This window comes from Vitis riparia, chromosome 18 (assembly GCF_004353265.1).
Source record: "Vitis riparia cultivar Riparia Gloire de Montpellier isolate 1030 chromosome 18, EGFV_Vit.rip_1.0, whole genome shotgun sequence".
Lineage (NCBI taxonomy): Eukaryota > Viridiplantae > Streptophyta > Magnoliopsida > Vitales > Vitaceae > Vitis > Vitis riparia.
Window position 1 is genome coordinate 22,930,862 of NC_048448.1, and position 19,664 is coordinate 22,950,525.

Sequence of the window (19,664 nt, forward strand, 5' to 3'; positions counted from 1 at the left end):
TCCGTGTTTGAACTTAGAACTCACTTTCAAATTCAAAACTTTCATAGGAAAATATGCACTTCAAAATTCGAAACTTTCATTGGAAAATAATACTTAGAGATTTTCTACTTTTGATTTTTATTTATTTATAATTTATAGCAAGTACGAGTCGAATAAAGTTTACCACTCTCTACGTGGCTATTTCTTGGGAATGAGATTAGGACACTTCATATGTTATGTCTCATTAAATAACTTTAAAGAATCAAGGAAAAGATTGATAATAAGAAGATTATGAAAGATTGCCAACTATAACGAGTAGAGTTCCTTGCCACTAACTACAAGATGTAGAGTCCCTTACCATTTTTCTTTGAGCAAAAGGTAGTGTGAGGGGGAGTAGTGCGATGATCACCACTTATGACTAACTATCTTGGCAAATTGATTACGAACTTGATGAAAAACTACCAAGTTGGTGGACAGCAAAAATCAGAGAAGATTCAATAACCAACTAATTGAACCCAATGTCCTGCAAAAACAAGAAGGAAAAATGTGATATTTTTAATTAAGGATGACATTTTTCTCATCCCTAAGATATTTAGTAACCTTATAGTTGCTATAAAAATAAATGGTACACCAAATTAAATAACTTTATCCAAAAACTACTTGTGTCTTACTCCTAATATTATTAGGATAATTTTTTGTTACTCCTACAACAACCATATCCATAAATTTTAATATATATATATATATATATATATATATATAAAAGCAAAAATTCTTATTACAAAATTTGTAACAATTTCAATAGCTCTTTAAGAAAAACTCTTTACATTTTGTTAAAAGAATGTAATAATTTTTTAAATAAAATTTGGGGTTTTTTAAATAATAAAAAATAAAATTATTATTATTATTATTATTTTGTGTGGGTGGGGACGGGGGACAAGGTCTCCCGTCCCCGGTCCACTATGCTAAGGAGAGAAGAGGCAAAAGCTTTCAATGGCGTTGAAAGTTTACCCAAGTGGTTGGCTTCCACTTGCTTCAAAGTTCAAACCTCACAAGAAGCTGCTCCACCTCTTATATGTAAATAAATATCCCTCACCACTACAAAATTCAACAAGAAAGCCCACATATTTGGTGGCCATTTATGGAAGGTAGCCTTTAGCTAGCCACGTACAAGTCAACTTTTGGAAAGGTTTTTGATATAAATTCATGAATTCAGCTCATTCACACCTTGCATTCAAACATCAAAGTTGAAAACAATCCATTTCATCCTCAAAATCATGTGGGCTTTCTTTTTTCCTCACTTTGTTTTTTCCATAGATTTAGGCCGGTCCATTGTATTTTAAGTTTGTAAGACCCCTTTCATGCATGTGAAATTTACTTAGAGCGTGAGGTTGTCATTAATACTTTGATTTCGGAAAATTTGAGAAAAAAATGTGAAGGAAAGAAAGTGGGGAAAGAAAGAAAAAATTAGTAAAAATATTTTAATATTTTAAAATTTTTAAATAGTTTTTAGAGTTAATTTCATTCACATATCTTGATGTTTTGATTAAATACATCTAGTTTTTATAGTTTTGAAATTTCATTATGCACCTCAAAGGTTTTAATAAAATTTGATTTTGAGTGAGAAAGGAGGTGAGTGAGAATAAGAAATAAAAATAATAAGAAAAGTATTTAATAAAATTTTAAACTTATGAAAACTAATATATTTAGTCAGAAGAGGTGAAAGAAATTAACCTAATTTTTAAAAATCCTTCATTTTTTTAAGGTGAGTCCCAAAGGGTTCTTATATTTTATATAAGAATTTCTATTATTTCCTTATATAAAAAAAAATAGAAAAGGTACTCAAATTACACTTTATTGTTTGGATATAAACTAAAAGAAAGTTTTGATAGTATCTTTGATAATGTAATTTTATATATATATATATATATATATATATATATATATATATATATTTAAGGAAATACAATTTTTTCTTGACTAGTTTTGAAAATTAGTATGATCATTCTTGACTCTATTTTTTTTTCCTTTTAAGCTAGTTTTTATATTGATTGGTTTAATCTCATTCTTGACTGGATTTTTTTTTTTTTTAAGAATTTTTTTATATTGATTCGTTTAATTTTGAGTTTCAAATTATTTTTTAAAACTATTAAACTCATTAAAGAATCTTACACATGTTGTCTTACTTGATTTGGAGTATATTTGCCAAATAAATAAATAAATAAAATTGAAATATGTAGTTATATGCAAGGATGAAAATATCGGTAATCACGGATATATCGGTACTTCGATTTTACGGATATATCGGAGATATATCGGCGGATATTAGAAAAAAATATCGGTAGACTTAAAATTATTAAAAACTCATAAAAATGTAAGGAAAACCTCATAATAATATAATTAGAAATATAATGAACATTTTAAAGTTGTTTTATTGAAAATTATATATATATATGATATAATTTGCGATATTAGATATAATTATATCATGTTGATCTATAAAAAATGTTAATTTTGTAATTGTTCTCATTATAAAGTCACATAAAATACTTTATTTCATTAAATATCAATAATTTGTACACATTAAATTCATTAAATAAACATATTTCATATTCAAAATATACTAGTTTATGTTAATTATATTAATTAAATAATTTAGCTAAGTTAACTAGTTTAATTTAATTCTAAATGTGAAAATAAATCACAAATAATAATCTAAAATAAACATATCAATTTATAATTAAATAATCAAATTAACCTAAGTTAATTCAATAAAAATATAAAAATTAATTACAATTGAATGTAAAAATAGCATTAAATCATCCATATTGCAAACATACTAATTAATTGAAAATACATGAGCTAATTACAATTGCAAACAAAATTAATTACAATTTAAATTAAATATACCTTAAAATGATTAAATAATTGAGCAACCTTAATAAAAATTGGAGTAATGACAGAGCAAATGAAGAATGAAAGAAAAAATGGATGAAATAGATGAAATTTGGGCTATTTATAGAAGAAATTTGGGCCAAAATAGCCGTTGGAACATTAATTTACCATTGAAAATTAATTTTGGCCATTAGATCAAATCTGGGAGCAATCTGGCCGTTGGATTGCCATATTACCATTGGAATCACATCTAGGTCGTCGGATCAACACGAATGTGATTTGGGCCGTCAGATCACGTTGCATGAAGGAGGGGAAATATCACAAAAAAATCACCGATATATCACCGATATTTTGTCACCAGAGGTGATTTTTTCAAAATATCTCCGATATATCTCCCCAAACCGATATATCGCCGATATTTTGGCGATATTTACGGAAATATCTCCCCTCCGATTTTTCTTCACGAAATATCGTGTCGACCCCTCCCGATACATGATATATCGGCGATATATCCCAACATTTTCCTCGGTTATATGTAAAAGAAAAACTAGGGTACCCAATTTAAATCTAGACCAATTTTGGTATAATTCGCTTAAGTTTGTAGTTTAAACTATTTTTAAAAACTACAAGATTCATTAACGAATTCATCATTAACTCTCTTTGATTCAGAGTTTATTTATCTAGTAAAAATATTTGAGAAAGGTTAGGGAGATTAATTAGAAATTGTGTTCAAGTAATTGTGTAATATTCTTTGTTTATATATGGACTAGCCTTTATTTAAGAATGTATCCATATTCAAGCATGCACTAGCTCGGTCATTGAGCGAAGACTTGCAACTCTCCCGTTAAGTTCACTAATTTTCTTGAATTTTCACTAGGTAAAAAGGACTTCAAATCGAATGAGACTTGATGCTTGAATTTATTTACAAGTATAATAATTTTAAAATTAATTTAGAATCCCCCAAAAATTGAACCGATTAATATCATAATATATCATACTTAAACTAGTCCAAAATAATTATGTTAGTTTACACTCTACAAATAATTATATTTCTTCAGAATTTTTAATTAGACAAACAGACTTTAAATCAAGTAAGAGTTGATGTGTTTTATTCTTTAATAATTTTAATAGTTTCTAAAAATAATTTGTAACTTAAAAATCATTTATTATGAGAATTTGAACAAAAAGGCCAAAATACCCTGATAGTGATTCATGAGTAAATGCATACATTTAATAAAATAGTTGGTTTATTTATATATTTTAAAAAATAAATTTGTTTGTTGTTATAATTGATTTTAAATAAACTTGCATTGCTTCTTCATAACTCTTTGGTTCACCTCTCTATCAATAAGCAAAATGTAGTTAAGTGAAGGATAAAATATCTTTATGGTGGCCTGATAGTTCTAAAAGATCTTCTAAGTTCAATCACATGAGTAGAATTATTCATTTTTGGGGTTACATATTCTTGATCTTCTAAGGGTGTGGTTTCTTGAACATCACAGACATTCACTTGTAACTTGTTCACTAGAAAATCTTTCAAGTGAACTACCTCAGGCATCCTCACTTCAAAATCTACATTGTCTGAAACTTTATCCAACCTATCTTTATGAAGCACTTGCTCATTGAAGATCACATCCCTGTTTCTAATGATTTTATGATTTTGGTCATCCTAGAAACAATAATCAAACTTGATGCCACCATAACCAATAAAGAAACATTTCTTAGATTTCATATCAAGTTTGCTTTAGTAGTAGCATCAATATGAACATAAAAAAGACAACTACACACTTTCAAAAAAGAAAGGTTTACCTTTTTGCCACTCCAAACCTCTTCAGGCATTTTGCAATTTAAAGGAACTAAAAGACCTCTATTGATTAGGTAAGTCGTAGTGTTAACTGCATCTGCACAAAATGTCTTGGGCAATCCCATGTGAATCCTCATACTCTTTACACACTCTTTAAGGTCTTGTCCATCATTTCAATCACACCCTTTTGTTGAGGTTTTTAAGGAATAATTTTTGTCATCTTCATCTCATTCTTAGCACAATACCGCTTGAAATCATCATCAATGTATTCTCCCCTATTATTAGACTTCAAACACTTCACTTTTAAGTTTGTTTCATTCTCAATTATAACCTTCCACTTTTTAAAGACATCAAACATATCAAATTTATTCTTTAGAAAATAAATTCATACATTTCTAATTGAGTCATCAATGAATGTTACATAATAGTTGGATGCTCTAAGAGAGGCTATAGTTGAAGGCCCCCATACGTCTGTATGAATCAACTCCAATTGTTCTTCTTTCAACACCTTATCGACTTTAGAGAAGCTTACCATTTTTTGTTTTCTGAAAATGTAGCTCTCGCACAATTTATGCCCAACAGATTTCAACCCTGGCAATTTACTATTTGATATGAGTACTTTAATTCTTTTTTCACTAATGTGCCCGAGCCTACAATGCCATAAATCTGAATTAGCATTATTGTCAACAACAAAAACCATGTCTCTGCTACTAGATGCCATGTATAGTGTTCTAGTTTTGTTCTCTCGCACAACAACCAGGGAACCTCTCATAACTTTCCATGCACCATTGGTAAAGGTCATATTATATCCTTCATCATCAAGCTGTCCTACTAAAATAAGATTATGCATCAATTTCGATACATGTCTCACCTTATGAATCTTCCATATATAACTATTTAACATTTTTAAATGAATGTCTCCAACACCCACAATATCCAATAGTTCGACATCTACTAAATACACCTTCCTATAATTCTAAGAAACATAGTTTTCCCTAATTTCTTGGTGTACAGTTGTGTGGAAAGATGCCTTTAAGTCCAAAACCCAAGAATCAATAGGACTATCAATAGATGGAAGTAACACATCATGTATCTCCTTAGTGACTACATTCGCAACATCACCTTTGTTTTTTTCCTTTTTTTTCGATGCTCTGCCAACACTCCACATTCGACCTAAATCTAGAATTACTTTTTCAATTCCTCAACTTCAATCTACCTTCATTCCAGTATGATTTTTTTTTGTCATTCCCCCCTACTCCTACCTTTGAGATTTAGGCCAAAACTCAATGTTGACGCTTCACCCGAATCAATTCTACAAACCTCATTAATAAGAATTCAGTCCTTGACATCATTAAACTTCAACTTGGCACTACCTACAAAGTTACTAACTATTGCCCTCATGGGCTCCCAACTGTTTGGTAGAAATGCCTAAAGAATTAGAGCACAAACCTCATCATCAAAATCAATTTCAATAGATGACAATTGGTTAACAATCACGTTGAACTCATTAAGACGTGTTGCCACTAAAGCACCTTCTCTCATTTTAAATGAAACAATTTATTCATGAGAAATACCTTATTATTTGCAGACAACTTTTCATACATATTGGACAATATCTTCATCAATCCCAAGGTCAATTTCTCCTTTGTCTCATTATGAGTAACATTCTTTGATAGTGTCGACCGAATAACTCCCAACACCTATCTATCAAGGGACCCAATCACCATCCAACATTCTTTCTCATTTTGTTCTCAAAAGAGGTAAATGAAGCTTCTTACCATAAAGATAACCTTCTATTTGCATTCTCCACAAAACAAAATCTATACCATCAAACTTCCCAATTCCATGTGTCGAAATTGTCTTCGTCAACCATCACTCTCAATCATAACCAAAAGCTTTGATACCAATTGTTAGGATTAAAACACCTTAATCCTATATTCTGAAAGTGATAATAAACCAACGCAAAAAATAAAGCATAAAAACACATAAGATTTATAGTGGTTCACTCTCAATGTGAGAGTTATCTTCACTTGTAGTCATTGTAAATTTTCATTATGATAAAAAGAGAGTACAAGAGAATTCCAAAAATACCTCATCCTCTAAGTTTTTCTCTTTGTATTTTTCTATTTCTTTTGATACCCCAAAAAATAAAAATCTCAAAGTTTGCTACCCTAAACATGATACAAATAGGGTAACCAAATCACATATGTAAAATCCTCAAAATATCCCAACTTAAAATATCCTTACTAATATTAATTAGGCTCCACACATCTTAACAAAATTAAGTAAAAGGCTTGGTTTAAGTTTCACCAAATTGCTTAGACCTTAATAACCCATTCAAACTTTACTCATGCCGACCCGAAGCTGCTCTTCGAGCCCTAAACAAATGGATTTTGTTAGAATAGCAATTCTAATAATGAATCCCAAGAGGTTAGCCTACATGCATATATATAAAAAAAAAAAAAGGGTTTGTTTAGTATGCAGTTTTGGTGCCATGGGCGACCCATTCTTGTGCGTAGGCAAGTCCCACGTACCTTCAAAGCTACGGTAATGAATGTTGCATTCAAGCGTAGACAGAGAAAGATATACATCGTATGAAGATGCCAATCAATTCCAATGCATTTATCTTCTTCTTCCTCTTCTTCAACTGCCACCTGTAGGCCCTGCCTGGTCTACGCCAACTTGGCTTTCACCTCATGCCAGATATACATTAATTAATTCACTCCTTTCCAAGTAGTACAATAAATAATACAAGAAATAAGCCACAACCCTATAAAATTTATTTCTATTTATCATTTTTGGCCTCAACCCTCTATCACAGTTGTCATATGGCTTTATGTGAATTGATTATGTCATTGGGTTTAAAATTTTCAGTTTTGGGTGTGTATATGCATGGGTTCAGTTGAAGATTAATTGTTTTTGTGTCACCCACTTGTCGTTTTATAGTCCTAGAGATGGGCTTTTGCTTTATTTAATTTGTAGTAAGTGAGGTTTCTTGCATTGGATTAGAAGTGTATCATTTGGGTCAACTTGTCCATTTTTCCTATTATTAAATTAAAATCACTTGGATTTTTTTAAAATATAAAAATAAATTAATCAATTATGGTTTGCAAACAATTTTAAAAAAAAAAAATTCCTTTGATAATCAGAAAATGATAGTAATTTTTGCATGAAATGTAAGAATTCCTTAAAACAAGTTGAAACTTTTTGTATAATAATTGCTATATTTTTGTAAGAAGATATTAGGAAGATAAATTATAGGTTATTGCATGTGTCATAGAGTTTAATAAACATATATTGACTTATGTTCCCCCAAAATATAGTCTTCCATGCATTGTAAATTTAATATAATTACCATATATATACCATATCATATAATATAATTAGAATTAATTAAAAACTTATATATTTTTAAATTATTTAATATTTATATTATAGAAGGACTAAAAATAAGTGGGATGAGTTTTAAAAAAAATGTATAAAAATAATTTATTAATTTTAAAATTATTTTTTATGTTCACTTTTTTTAATATTATATTTATTTTGTTCTCTCTATTTTCTCCAAATTTTCAAGAACTAAATATAAAATTAATATTTATGTTTTTCAAAAATGGAAAATGGTTTTGAAAGTAGGGTCAGTGGCATTAACTCAAAAAATCATTTATCACATGTATCCTCTTAATGCTTGTGATATTTTCTTCCCTAACCGTGGTGGGTAGCCTTTGAAAAAAGGCCATCCAATGGAGAAGATAAGGACAATGAAAATAAATAAAATAACATTAATGCAACGAACCAAGCAATCTCTCATTAAAACCTTCAGGTCCATTGCAAAATAATAGTATTAAAAATAGTAATAATGATATAAGCATTAATTATATTTTATTAATAATAATAATAAATAAATAAATAAATAGAATGATAGATTGAAAATAAAAATAAAAAAGGAAAAAATCAAGGGTGTTTGTCTTTTTAAAATAATTTACTTTAGATTTTTTTATGTCTTATTATAAATTTTTAATTGAATATAAAAAATCAAAACATTTAATTTTTTTTTAAATAAAAAAGTAATATATTTATTTTTCTTTACTTTTCAATATTTAATAAAAATAAAAATATTATAAAAAACAAACGACTTAATACTTAATATTATTAAATATTATTTACTTTTAAATTCAATTTAAAATTAAGTTAAAACAAATAAACACCATCAAATAAGGAAAAAAAATAAAGGAAGACTTTTTTATTTTCCCTTTCCACTAATTTTAAAATTTTGTTTCCATTTATTTATGTTTTAATATTTTTAAAATCACTTACTCTCATAAAAAGATATTTAAAAAAATAGTATATGAACATTTCTTTTTAATTTTTTTTTCGTTTATACTGAGAAAGTAAATATTCATTATTATTATTATTATTATTATTAGTATAAAATAAAATATATTGTAACAAAAATCGTACAGTTAGTTGGCAAGCGTTGACTTGGATTTTTAGGGTTTAGCTAGGCATGGTGACCTAGAAGTAATGACTACCGACCAATTCAAGGTTAGCTGAGTAGAGTTATTTCATTTGGTTGCACATCCCACAAATGGTGGGTGGTGTTAATTAAACTATGTAAGAAATAACATTTAATTTTTTGGGACAATTGTGTTTTCAATTCCACCAACCACCCATAATTGATTACAAGAACATGAGATAGTAATTGACAAAAATACTGATTTAACTCATTTTTGTCTTTATTCTACCATTCTTCATATGACACTATTCTTTCTTATTTAACCATTTTTAGATTTTTTTTATTACTTGTTTAAACTCTTTTATAAATAATTGAAAAATCAACATTATTTTTTATTTTTAAATTATAAATAAATAAAAATTATATTAATGATTTATAGACTATTTTGGAAAATACTTTCTAAAAAAAATATTAATTTAAATAAATAAAAATTATTTTTACATTTATTTTTATCTTTTACATTTTAGAAGTAAATAATTTAATGATTAAAATACTGTTTAAAATAAATATATTCATTATTTTAATTTCTTTTATATTAAAAAGTATTTTAAAGTTTTTTTTTTACTATTATAAAATAAAAGGTTTAATTTTTTTAATCTTCTTCCTTCTTTATTTTAATAACTTTTTGAACATGACTTTTAGTAATAAGTTATATGAAATGTTACAAATTTGTTTACTAAGGATTTTTTTTAATGATTTGAATTAATTGAAATTTTATTAAAATAAGAAAAATAAAAAGAAAAAGAAAGATAGAGGATGGATGAAGGGTTTTTATTTTAAGTACTCAATTAAAATGTTTTCATATGACCTAATTTTAGAAGTGGATTATATCAATGCATAGTAGAGATTGAATTTTTCTTATATAAAAAGGTTGAAAGGTATATTTACTTATTTAAAATGAAAACAAGTAGTTAAAAATTATATAAATTATATTTGAGTTTGGTTTTAAAATATTTTTCTAGTTTTTATTTTTTATTTTTTATTTTTTATTTTTAAAAATAATTTTTATTTTTTATATTGTCTCTTTTTGAAAATACGTTTAATTAAAAAATAAAAACTATTTTTAAATATGAAAATCGAAAACCTTGTTTAGTACTATTTTTTTATATGAAAAAAAATCATTTATTCATTTATTGCGCTACTATACAATTGTATTACACTAACTATACAAGGAAAATGTACTAAATGTACAAAAGTGCACAAGGCTACCCTTTGTGAAATGTTACAATCGATTATGAGTTATTCTTTTATTTTTCTTATCACTCATGAATTCTACACATATGTCATGCACTTTATTTAATTCCCGCATGCAAATTCCAATACTTTCCCCAATAATGATATATGGGGAAAAATTTTTTGACCTTAAGTCATCCACCATCGTTTCAACTAAACCATTGGAAATATTGTTAAACACTCCTACGTGAACACATAACTTAGAAGGGATATGAAATTTGTGTCATTGTACAAGGGTATTACACTAACTGTACAATGAAAATATACTAATTGTACAAAGATGTACAAGATTATCCTTTGTGAATGATTTCAATCGATTCTAAACCACTTTTTTTATTTTCCTTATCACCCAAGGATTGTACACCTATGTCATGTACTTTATTTAACTCTCACATGAAAATTCCAATATTTTCCCCAATAATGATATTTGGGAAAAAAAAAATTGACCCCAAGTCATTCACCATTTTCTCAACCAAACCATTGAAAATATGATTAATACACCTACATGGACATATAACTTAGGAAATATATGAAATTTGTGTCATTGTACAAGAGTATTACACTAATTGTATAAGGAAAATGTGTCAAGTGTACAAGGGTGTACAAGACTCCTAATAGGTTTTGTTCAATTTTTAAATAACTTGAGTTTGACATTAAGACAATTATTAATAGTTTTTTTTTTCTTTTTTTTTTACCAAACTATGTCATTAAAACATTCCCTACAAAAATTAACACATAGGAAATAAAATTAAAATCAATCATGTTTGAATTATTCATTATAAATAAACTAAATAAAATATATATTTTTACTATTTTGCCTTTATAAACATAATTTCATTGTTATCAATAGAGATTAAAAACATCATATTTAAATGGAATTAAAAAAAAAACAAAAATTATTTTTATAATATTTTTATTTTTTAAAATCATTAATTTAATTTATGAAATTAGTTTTAAAATTAAAAATATTTGTTGTAATTATAGTTTTGAAGATTTCATGATTTTTATCTTATTACTTTGAAAAAAATTGCATTAATAAGAAAATATTTATTTTAATGGTTTTAAATATTTAAATCTTTGTTCAAAAATATTTAGGATTAGTGTGGGGAATAATTAGATAATTTTGGAATGGAGAAATTTTGAATATTTTGAAGACTTTAATTTGGCCAATTACCCTATTTACACTTTCAAAATTATTGGAAGGTTGGTAAATTAGTCTTATAAATATTTTCTTCTTGATTTATATTATATATATATGCATGTGAGTGTTTACATTATTTTCAAAATAATATGAGAGATAATAAACATCATGTGTCTAATTTGCAAGTTAGAAAAAAAAATTAATAATATTTTATGAGGTATTTAAAAAGCATTTATTATATGTTCTATAAATTTGAAAAAAAAAAATCATATTTGATGATATATAATTTACAAGTTAGATGATTGGAATATTTAATATATATATATATATATATATATATATATATATATATATATATATATATATATATATATATGAGAAATAATATAAGTTTGAAATAAAGAATAATATTTATTATATATTATGTAAGTTTTTAACATATTTAAAAAATATTTATTATATATTATATAAGTTTGAAAAAAGAATAATATTTAATGAGGTATTTAAAAGTTATTCATTTTAAAAAAACATTTGGCAATAATAATTTTTAACCATATTTCATATCAATTTGATGAAGAAAAATGATTCAACTTGGTTCCACTATTAAATAGGTGAGAGAAGGGTAAAAAAGTCAAAGAGAGATTTAGAAATGTGAGGTGATTGGTTAGTTTTTTCATTTAATGGTCAAATGTATTTTAGAGATTTTTTTAAAGACAATATCATTCTTCTCAATTTCTACTATTTCATTGGGTTTTGGATTTAATTATAGGTGATAGAAAGACCTTACCATAATTACCCAACCTAGTTGGGTTGAAAACACAATTCTTCCTTTAATTTTTAAGTTAAACGATAAATAAAAAATAAAAAAAATAAAAATAAAAACATATGAAAAAGATGGGTATGTTTGGGAGTGTTTCCATTCAAATTGTTTTTAATTGAAATATTTGTTTTATGAAGAGTACTTTTGAGAATGACTTTTAGGAAAGGTTTTTAATGTTTTTAACACTTAGAAAATTTTTAACATTAGAAATATCATAAACATTTTCTAGAATCAAACTAAGAGCCTAAAAGTGATTTTAGAAAGTGTTTTTAAATTTTTTAACACTTAAATTTTTTTATCATTCAAGTATTAGAAAGACTAAAAACGTTTTCTAGAATTACTATCAAACACACTCTAAGTGCGTTTAACAGTGATTTTGGGAAATGTTTTTAGTCTTTTTAATATTTGAAAATTTTTATTTTTCAAATATTAGAAATCTCAAAAACATTTCTTAGAAAAATTTTAAATATTAAAAATATTAAAAACGCTTCCTAAAATCACTACCAAACAAGCTCTAAAAGTGTGTTTGGTAATGATTTTAGGAAGTATTTTTGTTATTCTAATACTTGAAAATTTTTATTTTCCAAGTATTAAAAAGATTGGAAACACTTCCTAGAATCACTATAAAAACTCATTTTAAAAGTATTTCTCCAAAAAACACTATAAGTTATTTTTCAATACTACAAGTGATTTTTCAAAATTTAAAAATGTTTCATAAATTTTGTCAAATACCAAATATTTTTTAAACTAAAAACATTTTTTAAAATCACTATAAAACAGACTCGTAAACACTACTACAAACTAACTGAATTTTATGTTTGAAACTAGATGTTAAAAATATTTTTATTAAATATTAAAAGAATTATAATATTTTTAAATTTTTAACTAAATAAAAATCTTATGTTCCCATTAAATTTGAAGAAAAATCCAATCATAATTTCTGAACCATTATAATTAATCTCTTACTTGTATCCAATCATGACTGTAGTTCCAAATAATAAATTCAATTATATAGTATTTATTTCTTTTTCAAACACAAAATTCGAAGCAACACTAAAATACGAAAATTAATCCCTTTTTAAATATTTTTTAATTGCATTTTACACGTGGCACATGATATGTTTTTTTTTTTCATCAAATAAAATTATTTATAAATTTTATAAAAATGAAAAATCGTTTCAAAAGTGGGGTTCACCCACTGATAACATTAACTCAAAGCATTTGGAACATGTCTAGCATATTCAAAAGCCACTTTGCAGCGTCCCCCCACATCACATGTATCCTCTCAATGCCTTGGCTATCTTTTTCTCTAACCTAACATGTGGCAGCCCTACAAAAAGGTCATCCAAGCATTTTCTTATCATACAAAAGCCCATTGCAAATAATCATAATTTTCTGTTTTATTCCCCAAAAAAATAAAATAAAATAAAATAATGTAAAATAAATATTGCGAATATTTTAATAATAATAGTTATAAAATATTAATATTAAAAATAGTTGTATTAAATATTAATAATAATAATATCAACAAAACTCTAATTATTTGAACTACTCAATCTAATTTATAAGCTCTTTTGAGGATGATTTATTTTCTTATAAGTCCTAAAAATGATTTTAGAATTAAGAAGTTTTTTTAATTAATTTTAATTATTATGATCATTGTTATTATTTATAATCTTTTTAATTTATTTTATTTATTATTATTTATTTTATAAATATAAATACCTTTATGCTAGATTCTTCATGGCTGAATAAATTGGGGAAATAAAATAGTCTCTTTTTGGGTTTAATAAATTAATGGAACATAAGAAACAAACATAATATGCTTCGGTAAGGTTCGAATACTAAACCTTCCACCAACAAGGTTCATGTACCATGTTGGGTAACTAATTTTTTACAAAGTTAAGTCTTTAGGAAAATTACTAATTTAGCATTAAACTTTTTTTAAAAAGAAATAGTTGTTTAACATGGCATCAAAGTCTCTAGAATGTCATATGTTCAAGCCTCCCCACATAATATTTATTAAGCCCATATATAAGCCTAAGAAAAGGTTAATTATAGTTGTTCGCTTTCGAGCTTGTGGCTCTTCACATAAAGGAGAGTGTTGTAATTAAATACCAAAATCATTATATTTGTTATTATATCAACTTCATTTTTTTTTTTTTTTTTATGATTTTACTTCCTAATATGGTCTAAAAAATATTATAATGACAAAAGAAAGACAATATTGATACTTGCTAAAAAGAAAAATTAGGTCATATTGAAATGCATTGTATTTTTAGTGTATTGTTAAGTGCATATACGTCATATCCAAAGAAGAAAATATCAATCTCTATGGATATATCGATAGTTGGATTTTACGAATATATCAAGATATATTGGTAAAAAATTTGACAAAACTATCAATAAGACAAAAATTAATGATAACTTATAGAAATGCATAGAAAACTTCAAGACATGATAAAATAAGAAAGAATATACATATTCAGTTGTTTTCTTTAAAAATTATATATGTATTATATCTTTTGTGAGATTTTGTAATAATACACAAAATTAAAAAACACATTAATATTAAAGTTATAATATATTTCATTTGGATATATTAAATGACATAAAAAATGATAATATATGTGTGAAATAAGGCTAATTTGATTGAGAAAAGCACCCAAAATGGGTGATAAATTGGGTGATAAAACCTTTCAAAAGACTATTCAAATTAAACAATAATTGAAGTAAATAAGTAGATAGTAAAAGGAAGAGGATATAAAATCTTTTTGTAGTGCTTTGGTATACCTGCCCATGTCCAATCTTCTCAATCTCTTTTTTAAGTAAGGGTTCACTAGCTAAAGCTTCAAACCAAGTCCTCAATCTTTACACTTAAATTCACGACTCCAATGGGTAATACACTCCCTTCAAATTCAATACCAACTTGAAGCACTAAATGGATTTGTAGGTGAAGGAATAAATACACTTGAGTTGATAACTTTGAATGAGAGAAAATGGTAGGCAAGTAAGTTAATGCATGGAATCTCTTAATTTATAGAAAAGTAGTTTTGAACACCTTAAATTATAAAATTAGTCACAATTAGTCAAGCTCTAGTTCAAACAATTGGTTAGCTATTGGACCATTTAATGCATTTGTAAGTGATCGTCGCTCAACTGAGAAAGGTAAAGTCTTTGCTAATAGTACCAAGGTTCTATAAGATAAAAAGATTTTGAGTGTGCTTGACTGGTTCTCGATGAGGAAGACTTAACTGGGAAAACCTAACTGGTTGAATCAATTTCCCAACTAATTTGACCAGTTCAAAGTTTTCTTGATTGGTTGAGCTTAAAATTGTCCAAAATCCTTCCTTTTTCAATCTTAACCTACTAAAAATTTGGGCAATTCATTTAGAAACCTTTATAGGGCAATTTTAGAATAATTTAGCTCAAGAGTTCGATATATAAAACATATTCATTCAATTTTAAACGTTTAAGGTCACTTTCATGAAAAGCTAATTAAGTATGAATGAATGCATTGAAAGTACATTAAAACAATTTAATCCTAAGTGTACTTAAGAAATTCATCTTACAAAAGTTCGTAAACTGTATGAGTTTTCAAAGATAGATCTCGTCATTTAAATCTCTCTAAAGCATACTTTGAGCTTTTCTTTAAATTGATAATGAGACTTGAAACTTGAATTTTTAACATTAGTAAACTTAACCTTTATCATCAAAACTTAATTAAGAGAACTCTTTGACTAACAATATGGATAATTTTTTTTATCTAAAAGCATTCATAATTTTATTTACAAATTTATATTTATTTTATTTTTAATTATTATAAAAAATATATAACAACATAATTAAAATTAATTTATTTATAGTAATCCTATTCAATGTGCAAATTTAGCATTGAAAGGCCTTTGGTCCGGTGGTTAAGAGAATCCCACCCACGCCTGAGCGCCAGGGTTTGACCCGTAGCCTTGTAGGTGAGCTTCAATGATTTTTTTTATTGGTTTAAGGAGAAGTCAATCTTACATCTGAAGTTCAGAAGGTGTTCATATAGTGCATTTAATAGGCAGCACACAATACCTTCAACACAAAGCAAACTATGGGCAGAACGTGAACATGGATTCCAAGGCCCATGACTTTGAAGCTCTCCAATCTTACATCTGAAGTTCAAAAGGTGTTCATATAGTGCATTTAATAGGCAGCACACAATACCTTCAACACAAGCAAACTATGGGCGGCAGAACGTGAACGTGGATTCCAAGGCCCATGACTTTGAAGCTTCCTTTGTTTAAACGAAATAAATGCGACGTTGAAATATTAGAAAAATCAGAGCAAATTTATAATAAATTAAATCCATGACTCTTATCATTTTTATGTAGAATGTCTTCTGTAGTTGCTTTGTGGTAGATGGAATGTCAATAAGTATATCGCAACCATCCACAAAACGCCATAATCCATAGTACCATTGCATTAATATCACACATGTGATGCTTTACCCCAGTTGTCAGACTTTCATATGATTCAGGGGCGCAACTGGCTCCTACTTGAAACCTCCGACAAATTGATAATCTTCCCGGAATGAATCAATTAGTAGTGGCACGTACTTAGAAGATATGGAGTAGACATGATCTCAACTCCTTCAAGGTTTATAGGTTAGTGGGGGAAAAACATTCCATTAGTATACTATACTATAAGTAATGTTTTAATATTTTTTAAAATCAATCACTTGCATAAAAGTAATGACCAAGCCCAACCCAAAGCTAGATCAGGAGAGTCATTATTTCATTTGGCTAGGCATTTATGAACAATGGGGGTACTATTTAAAAGTTTAATCATAAGACCACGTTTGGTTTCCTAGATAGGTTTCCTAGATAGAACATGACATAAGATAACATAAAGGAAATTATATCCTATTTCATGTTTGGTTGACGAGTGATGAGATATATTATTATTCATTTTCTCTTTTATATCCTTTCTACATAGGATTTATTAGGATATACATATCTCATATATTATAAATTTATTTTTTATATACTTATTTTATAAAATAAAAAAAATTTATTGTAAAATTAAATTTGTGTTTAAAAAATGAAAATAAAATATTTATAAAATAATATATATATATATATATATATATATATATATATATATATATATATATATATATATATATATATATATTGAATAACATAATAAAAAAAATAGAAATGATCTTATCTATACTAATTTAAACACTTTTTTTTTTCAAAAATAGTCTTATCATTTATATTATAGGCTATATCCTCTCATTATTATATGTTAAATTAGTTTAGATAATGTTTCTTTTTTTTAGAAAAATTAGATTAAAATAATAATTCTCTTTCGAAAACATAATTTAGTTAATGTTTCTCTTAATTTAAAAAAAATATCAATATTTTTTTAAAATTAAAAAAAATGATTTAAATAATAATTCTCTTTTAAAAACTTATCATAATTTTATTTTTCATTCTTAATTTATTCAATAGAAAGAGATTTAAATTAAAATCAAATAATTTTTTTTTAAAAAAAAATTGGTTTGAATTAATTAATTTTTTTAATCCAAATTTTAAATAGAAATTGTTATTCAATTCATATGATAATAATATATTATTGTTTCAATAATAGTTATTTCAATTTTAAAAAAATTAATATTTGAAGATGATATAATTTTTTTATAGAAAAATTTTAATAAATTGTTCATGTATCATATATTTATTATTATACTCATTCAAAGTATTCATTATTATATTAATTGAAATTTATTTTTTTTATCAATACTTTTTTACCAAAATAAATATTAAGAATCATTATCTATTTATTTTATATTTGTCATTAAAAAAATCTCTTATTAAAAAAATGTCTTTTCACATTGTTTCATTTCCCAAAATAACTTTTGGTACATACTTATTCATACCCTTTATATGAGTTTTCATACATACTCATTTATATTTATTAATTCAGATATTTAAATGTAATTAATTCATATACGGTTTGTTTTCTTCACTTTTTATAAAAGTTATTAATTAAAATAATTTCAACATTTTAATCAAATAAAATAAAACTTAATTTGGATAAATATCCTTTTAAAAAAAATGATGATAATTTAATTTTTATAAAATTTGAATAAATACAATTATGGAAAATGATTTGTTTATCCATATTAAACAATATTTATATATATTTATTGTTGTTTAATCATTATTGTGCTATTTTATGTAAAATCATTTTTAAAATAAGATTTTATTATGAATAGAATTTATGAATTTGTAATAAAATTATACTTTTAAACGATGATTTTGAAAAATATTATATTTTTTAAAATAGATTCAAGACTATTTTTACATAGTTATGACAAAAAAAAAAAAAAAACTCTTTATTGGAGTATGAGATTTAAAGAGTCAATCTTTTAATCCTAGTAAATTGCACCTTAAATAAATTCATCTCATTAATAGACCCATTAAATAGATTCATTTCATTAAATTATATTATATTTCAACGTCTCTCTTTATCTATTACTCCTACTTTTATATCCCATTAAATTTTATTATTTCATTTTTGCATCCAATTATTTTTTTCTTTCTTTTGTGTCTCCTTTTATCACTATGTTATTATACTTTGTTACTCTTATTTTGTAATATGATATTACCTATTTATTACTTATTCCATATCAACTACACTATAATTAAGGGGCATTTTTATTTAAATAATATTATTTTTGAAAATAATACTTTAAAAAACCTTTAACTATATTTGTATTACATCTAAAAGAATTGTCATCCTCAAAAAAATCTTATACCCAAAACCTCCCCTCAAAAATTTTATTATTCTCTAGAATCCCTTCAATAAATGTTGATGACTTTTCACTTTATATTCTTCTTTATATGTATAATGTCTTTTCAGTATCAACACTAACAATTTTATAAATTTCATATTTAATGTATTTTAATTTTAACTTTCATATTTAATGTGTTTTGATTCTATTCACCTATAAATGAACTCGTGTTCTCAACTTGTAAAACATTCGTTTTTATTCCTCGCCTCTTTTTTTTCATTGCTAAATTTTATTTGCTCACAAAATGACACAAATTAGTATTTTTTTTTAGATCCTATTTACTCACAAAATGTCATAACATGAAAGGTTTGGTATTATTATTATTATTATTATTATTATTATTATTATTTGTAGATCCTATAGTTCCAATATTGGATACTACCTTGGCATTTGCTCCATCATTTGATGTTGGATTTATTCTTTATGTTTTTCTTC